Source organism: Zingiber officinale, chromosome 7B, assembly GCF_018446385.1.
Source record: "Zingiber officinale cultivar Zhangliang chromosome 7B, Zo_v1.1, whole genome shotgun sequence".
Lineage (NCBI taxonomy): Eukaryota > Viridiplantae > Streptophyta > Magnoliopsida > Zingiberales > Zingiberaceae > Zingiber > Zingiber officinale.
In genome coordinates, this window is record NC_055999.1 from 89153613 (window position 1) to 89161056 (window position 7444).

The window sequence follows — 7444 nt, forward strand, 5'->3', positions numbered from 1 at the left end:
TGTCACTGAATGGTCAACAAGGAATAATTATCCTCTATTCCGTGCTCTGCGAAAAGCCCTTGTCGTTGCCTTGGTCTCAAACCCTCGGCTAGACCTATCACAACTTAGTTCTACTGCACTAGGGTGGGAACTCCAAGGATAACACAACTTGATAGAGGTTCAAAATGTGATGGATGCGCATTAGACAACACTTAATGAGGCATTAACATCACAAAGAGAGTTCAAGAGCCAGCTAGGGATCAAGACTGCCTTTAGCTGTGGGGAGTCAATCTACTTCCTATCGGAGACACTGATTCATGTGGCAGGTGTTAGATCATGAGTACGTGAGAGGGAGGTGAATCATGTGATTTTGAAAATATTTTTTTTTTGAAAATAAAGTATGTAACAACAGTATCAGAAAAGAAAGCGTGACACAAAAAGAAAGGGCAAACACTAACACAAGTTCAATTTACTTGGTTTAGAGCCTTCGACGACTCCTACTCCAAGGCCCGCACTCGTTGAGTGCTTTTGTTGGGCAATTCACGAATAGTTTGAATATTATATAATTGAAGTACAAGTGATGTATAAGAACTATAAAGAAAAGTTACCGAAAACAAAGAAAATTAGTAGAATTTGATTGCAAGTTGTCGGAGGAGCGTTACAGCATCGTAAGAGCCTTTTTAGAGCAGCGCGCAAGCATAAAAGTCGAAGTAATTGATGTGTTGAAACTACTGGTCAAACCCTCCTTTTATAGCCCCATACGGACGCCTAGATCTCCTCCCGAGCACCTGGAGTGTGCTGACGTAGTGAGCTCTTATCAAAACTTCATCCTAGAAGTTTATTCATGTTCGGGCGCTCGGATCATTGACATGGGTCGACTAGTCAATGCGCTCCAACTCTGCTAGTCCGGGCGCCTAGAGCAACTCCAAGAGCCTATACCGTTAGGGTGCCTACCTGGTCTCCCTCGAAATCCCTGACCTAGGCTCCCGGAGTAGCTCCGGGCTCCCGGACAAGGTCCGAGCACCTGGAACCCTATTTTTCAGTCATTTTATAGCTTTGATTCCCTACAAAATGCGTTAGTCCAAGCAACAAAAATTACCCTGTAAAATAGAGTTAGCACATTAAAAATATGATCAAATTATAGCTTAGATTCTATCTTCTCAAGATTAGGATCTAATCATGGTCTTAGCTTAGACTTCCCAAATGGCTCTAAGCTAGATCACACCTATAGTCCCACCGGGACTAGTCCTCACTGAATCTCTCTCCTCCAATGACTTACGCCACTTACCATTTGTAGTCTCTTAACTTGCCTCTTGACCCATTAGGTCTTCCTGCCGGAATCGCACATCCAGACTTTAGTCAATCGTCTAGAATTGAACATTCTGATTGAACTTTAGCCAATTATCAGGTCCCGCAGACCCAGTTGGATTTTCTACCAGAATCATACATCTGGATTTCAGCCTAGTGTCTGATCCTCTAGAGTCGTCAATTCCTACACACTTGGTAAAAGGATTAGATCACAACATAATTTAATTTTAACTTTTGTCATACATCAAAATCTGAGTTTGATCATTAATGCAATATTAACTCAGGGGGAGAGTTAAAGTGCTTACTTATTTATTTTTGCATATTTTAACTTAACTTTGAATCTTAGTTGTCAAAAATCAAAAAAGGGGAGATTGTTGGTGCAAGTTACACTAGAATCAAACCTAAGTTTTGATATTGTCAAAGGTTCAAGTTAAGTCTCGTTGTGATCTAACAAGTTGACTAAGTGTGCAGGTTGTTTACTCAACCGGGAAAAATCTAGTTGGAGACTAGGCAGAAGAAGTCTTAGCAGATCATGGAACCCAAGTGGAAAGACCAAGTGAGTCGAGAAGACTCGACACTTGGTAGTGAGATCGAGAGGTCTAGAGGACCGAAGATCGAGAGAAAGTCCTGGTGAGCTGATCAAGGCTAAGTGAAAAGTCTAAACAGATCTGGAGGATCAAAGTTTGGTAGATAGGTTGAGGTAAATAACTGGAGGAGCGACAGTGAGGTCGTGTTCCTGAAAGGAACAACCTAAAGTCGCTGATCCAACTGAAGAAACCGGGAAGGTTTCCAAGTTGAGATCAAAACAGTTGAACTATCTATTAATATTACTCATGTATTTTATATTACTGTGCTACTCTCTGTTTTGCAGGAATATACTGTTTAACTCTGTTTTACAGGTTCGGGCTGATCGGTTGACTAAACAGGAGGATTAGTCGATCAAACCAGACTAACTCAGAACAGACACAAGTTCAGACCAAATCAGAGCAAAATCCGATCAGAGCTTGATCGATTGATCGAACCAAAGGATCGATCGACCAAACCCTGACGATGTGGCACAGATCAGTTCGGTCAGAAGTAGAGAAGGAAGCTAAGCTGATCGGTCGACCGAACCAGCAGATCGGTCGACCGAATGATACCTCATCAATATAGCATTAAGTGCAAATCTTGACGAATAGGAAAATTCTCTGTTCGGTCGATTGAAAAAGGTGATTGGTCGACCGAACACTTTAATAACAGTAAATGTCAAAGATCGAATCAGCATCAGATCTCAGTGAAGATGGAAGGGAGCTGGTTTGGTCGACCGAACCTAGGGATCGGTCAATCGAACGTCGACGACTCTTATAAAAGTGAGCTCGAGGTCCAAGGCTAAAATACGCATTCTGGTTGGTTCGAAGTTCATCTTTATGAAAGCTGCTGATGTTACTGCTACTACAACTTGCAAGCAACACTTCACTCAAGTGTCGACCAAGCTTCAACTTTAACATACTGTCAGTATACTTTTATTTTATTGCTTGCATTGTACTTAACACAAGTAAGTGTTGGAGCAATCCCAATGGTCCGCGGGACCATGTGCTTTGGTGTTTGGGTAAAGGGTTTAAGTTAGGTTCACCCTTGTATTTGATATGTGTATTTGAGTTGTGTAGGTTTGCAGGATACACATGTGACTCAGGTTGATGGCTTCGGGTCCGGTGAAGGATGGAGCATCCTGCTCCAAGGGACCGTGGACAAGGCAGCGAGGACAAGGGTTGAGGGAAGCGACTTCGAGGCATACGCGAAGGATGACATTGGGGACGAGCGGCGGGCTTGAATGCATCCGAGGGACGAGAGCCAAAGGAAGTAGGCTTGAAGGCAAGATGTTAAAGCTGCAAATGAAGCGTCAAATGAGTCATAAGGGTGAGGGTACGAGTGCATGAGAGATTGTACTCGGAGTAAAATCCAAATTTTAGGGTTTTACTGTAGCGCTACTGTAGCAGTCGACTGCATGTTTTAGCAGTCGACTGGTGCAGTCGACTGGCAGTGAACAGAATGTCTCTGTTCGCTCAGTTAGTGTGGAATCGAGCCGTTGGGATGTAACGGTCGAATTTCCACAGAGGGCAGTCGACTGCATGTTTTAGCAGTCGACTGGTAGGGGGGATTTTCCAACCCGTGGCCTATATAACCAAACCTTGGAAGCTTGGTTGAAGTTGATGAAATTAGTGGTGGGTAACCTCTAATTAGTAGTCAACTAGTGCCCTAGCAATCCAAGTGCTCTTGATCGAGTTGTGGCGAGGTTTCTCCACCGATAAGGAGGATTGTGCTAGCCGGAGTTTCCGGGGAATAATCCACCGACGGATTGAGGGATCATCCACCTTACGGACACGCCGTGGAGTAGGAGCAAGTTATCTCCGAACCACGTAAACGAACGTGTCAATTGGTTTGCTTGTCTTTCTCATTCTTAGTCTTTAGCTTTCGTATTTGTATTTGTATTGTTTGTATTCCACTGTGCTAACAAATACGTAGGAAGCGAGTATTTGGGGATGCCGTCTATCCAACCCCCCTTTAAGCTGGCCACCGATCTTCCAACAGTAAGATATTAGGTTGTTACTATCTTACTCATTTTTCTTGTACACACTGCTTCTTTCCGAGGTTTTTGGAAAGAAGAGTTTTAGTGAATTGCCTATCAATGCGATCAAGGATCGCAGGCCTTAGAGTAGGAGTCGACCTAGGCTCAGAATCTAGTAACTGAACCTGTTCTCTACTTTTCTGCTGCACGACTTTGATTTAAACAAGTAAAAGAAAAGCTTCTAAGAGCGCGATATTCACACCCCTTCTATCGCACTCGTTCAATCCTACAATTCCCCCTCGTGCCTTCGCTCCTGTCCAGGAACTCCTACTCACCAGAAGTAGAGGAAGAGTTGTAGCACCAATATAGAGAAAAGCACTCCTTTTGCTAGCTCCTCAGACGGTGAGTTGGGACGAGTGATTAGACTAGGGCTTTCTCGAACCCATGATTCGTAGATCCGTGATTGGTCAATCTGAGATGTAACAAGAGTGACAAGAATTAGAAACTCTTACCATTGAACAAAACAAAGAAGAAAAGAAAGAATCAAATTCTCACTGAAGAAAGCAAGAGAGTGCTGAGCTAAACTAGAACCGATGTTTACTTAAAAGGTAGGATCGCTTCCGTTTGCTTTGATTTCGCCAAGAAGGGAGAAATTGATGGCAAAGATATCGCTGCATAGATTGCAAAGAAGTAGCATACTTCTAAATGTCAATAGTACCTCCCGCATGTATATAGTATCTCCCGATTCAAGACTTAATTAATCAACTTGAGCTCCCACCTCCCGATTCAAGACTTAATTAATCAACTTGAGCTCCACTAGGTAACCATCTTTTACGGGATCTTGCTTCATAATATATATTAATATATAATAGTGGTAGTGCGTGCCTACCTCATCTTTTCTGACTCGTGCCTACCTTATTTGATTATAGTGCGTACCTACCTTATTTGACTTAGCCCCAAGAAATAGAGGGAACACGAAACTGGGATCCTTCTTCGAAATATTGAACAAGTGCCTCTCCAGGATCCTTCTTCAAAATATTGAATAAGTGCCTCTCCTTAATAAAGGATAAGTTTCATTTAGGCCAACTAAAGGAAATGAAACCAGCTAGCTATAAATAGAAGGGCATTTGACTATGGCTCCTTTTAAAGTTAGGGTTAGAGTTCATACAGGGCATCTGACGAATACTTAATCTATTTTTTAAATATGATGTTAATTCTAATATACTTTTGTTGAATGATGATGTTAGATGGAAAGAAAAAAATATTATTATTATAGAAAATATTCGATCCTTTAATAGGTATGTGTATGTAGATGGATATCTTATACCCGATGGATATGAGGACGAAGGATATGGAATCCAACTCGAATTTGACCCATTGTCATCCATACACTCAATAACAACATGAATTTATTCCTAGGACTCGTTTGACTCTGACCATGTCTAAATTTTAACAAAAACTCATTTATGGTTGTACATACTCTATAATCTAGCATTTTGACGATAGTGAGATTCAAAAGGCTCCTAGGAGTGTATTAGTCCTGGTTTACATTAATTATGATGTGGCTAAGGTCATTAGTAAATTTTGGTCAAAACTCACTAATGGTCATACAATGTCTAGATTTAAAAATTTTGGATATGGTTAGAGTCAGAAGAGTTCTAGGAACACATTGATACTGTTGTTGACTGAATATGATATGCCTAGGTCCAATAGTGAGTTTGTGCTAAATTTACTCAAAGTTGTATAAATTTTAGAAACTCACAATAGCCCATATAGGATGTGAAATCAAGGTTGGATGGCATGATGAAACTTCGGAGGCTACTGTTGGTGCAGGAAGCACCAGACGATCAAACCTGAATTTTGATTATGCCAAAGGGTCCAAAGTTAAGTTGTCTTGTGATCTAACAAGGTTGATTTAGCTTGCAGGAAAGTCCTAAGTTGTCTTAGGCAAAACTCCTAGTGGATTCTAGGCAGATCGAAAATCCTAGGAGATGGTAACCCTAGGTAATGAAAAGTCCTAGCTGCGGTTAGGTAGATGGAAACCCCTAGGGGGTGGTAACCCTAGGTCCTAAGAGTGGTAACCCTAAACGGAAAGTCTAGTCAGTCTGGAGGACCGGTCTGGCAACTGGTAACTTCTCCTGAGAGGAGTAGGTGAGGACACATTCCCCGTTGAAGGAACAGTAGGGTCGGTTCGACCTAGGGTTTCTAGAGGAAATTCGAAGTTAGAACCAGACAGTCCGAAGGCTGTCAAGTTATTGATTTATATATCATTTGCTATTTTATCTAACTTTATTTTGCAAGAAACTAACAATTATGCAGGGTTAGTTTTGACCTTGATCGGTCGACTGAACCTCTAAGCAAGCAGATAGATTTCCAGCCAGATGATCGAGTTTGACCAAAGATCGATCTACTGAACAGTGGATATACGGTGACCAAGATCGGGCCAGATTAATCGGATCAGACTAGATAAACTAGAAGGATAGAGGGATAGATCGACCGAACGAGGACTTATCCGAAGCTAAATCTGGACGGGAAGACGGACCAATTCAGGCAGGATTGGTCGACCGAACCAGGAGATCGGTGGACCGATCAGCAATGAGTCAAACCTGATCCCGAGATCAGTGGATCTGGATCAGGCCTGGCTTGGTTATTTAAGGAGGGCTTGACTAGTTGCTTCAAAAACATAATTTTCAAGATCAAGAACGAACAACTGTTGCTTTCTTCAACGCTGCTCTGACAATCGACAAAAGACTTCTAATTCTATTGTTGTCGGTAACTTTGTTATATTGTACTTTAAGTTTTGTAATCTTTATTCAAACTATTAGTGATTACTCACTGAAAGCGATCAATGATCATGGGCCTTGGAATAAGAGTCGTCACAGGCTCCGAACCAAGTAAAAGAAATCGTGTTAGCGATTGCTTTGTTGTCTTTCTTTATTCCGCTACGTATTCTGTTGTCGGTAACTTTGTTATATTGTACTTTAAGTTTTGTAATCTTTATTCAAACTATTAGTGATTGCCCACTGAAAACGATCAATGATCATGGGCCTTGGAATAAGAGTCGTCACAAGCTCCGAATCAAGTAAAAGAAATCGTGTTAGCGATTGTTTTGTTGTCTTTCTTTATTCCACTACGTATTCTGTGTGTTTTGTGAAATGAGTAAAAAAACTATGAGTGATATTCACCCCCCCCCCTCTAGCACGTCATCGATCCTACAATTGGTATTAGAGCTAGACCGCTCTGATTTGGTGAAATCACCAATCGAACAGAGGGTTTTTCTTTGAAAAATAAAATTATATCCTATTTTTGATTAAAAAATATTCTTATGCCTTTTGTTTTTTCCCTCCAAAATTATTTTTTTAAAATTCATTTTTATCTTTTCACCATTGGTTATTATTAGAAAAATATCACATTTACCAAAATTTGTAATAATATTTTTTTATATATTTTTATTATTTTATTATTTTTTAAAAAATTAGTGAAATATTTTATTTTCTCCCACACTACTAATCCAAGACCAAATCTTGAAACATTCGTTATTTTTCTTATTTTGTGTGAGATTTCTCCTTTTTAATGACCCACCAAGAAGGCTACAACACAGTTCGTCCACCT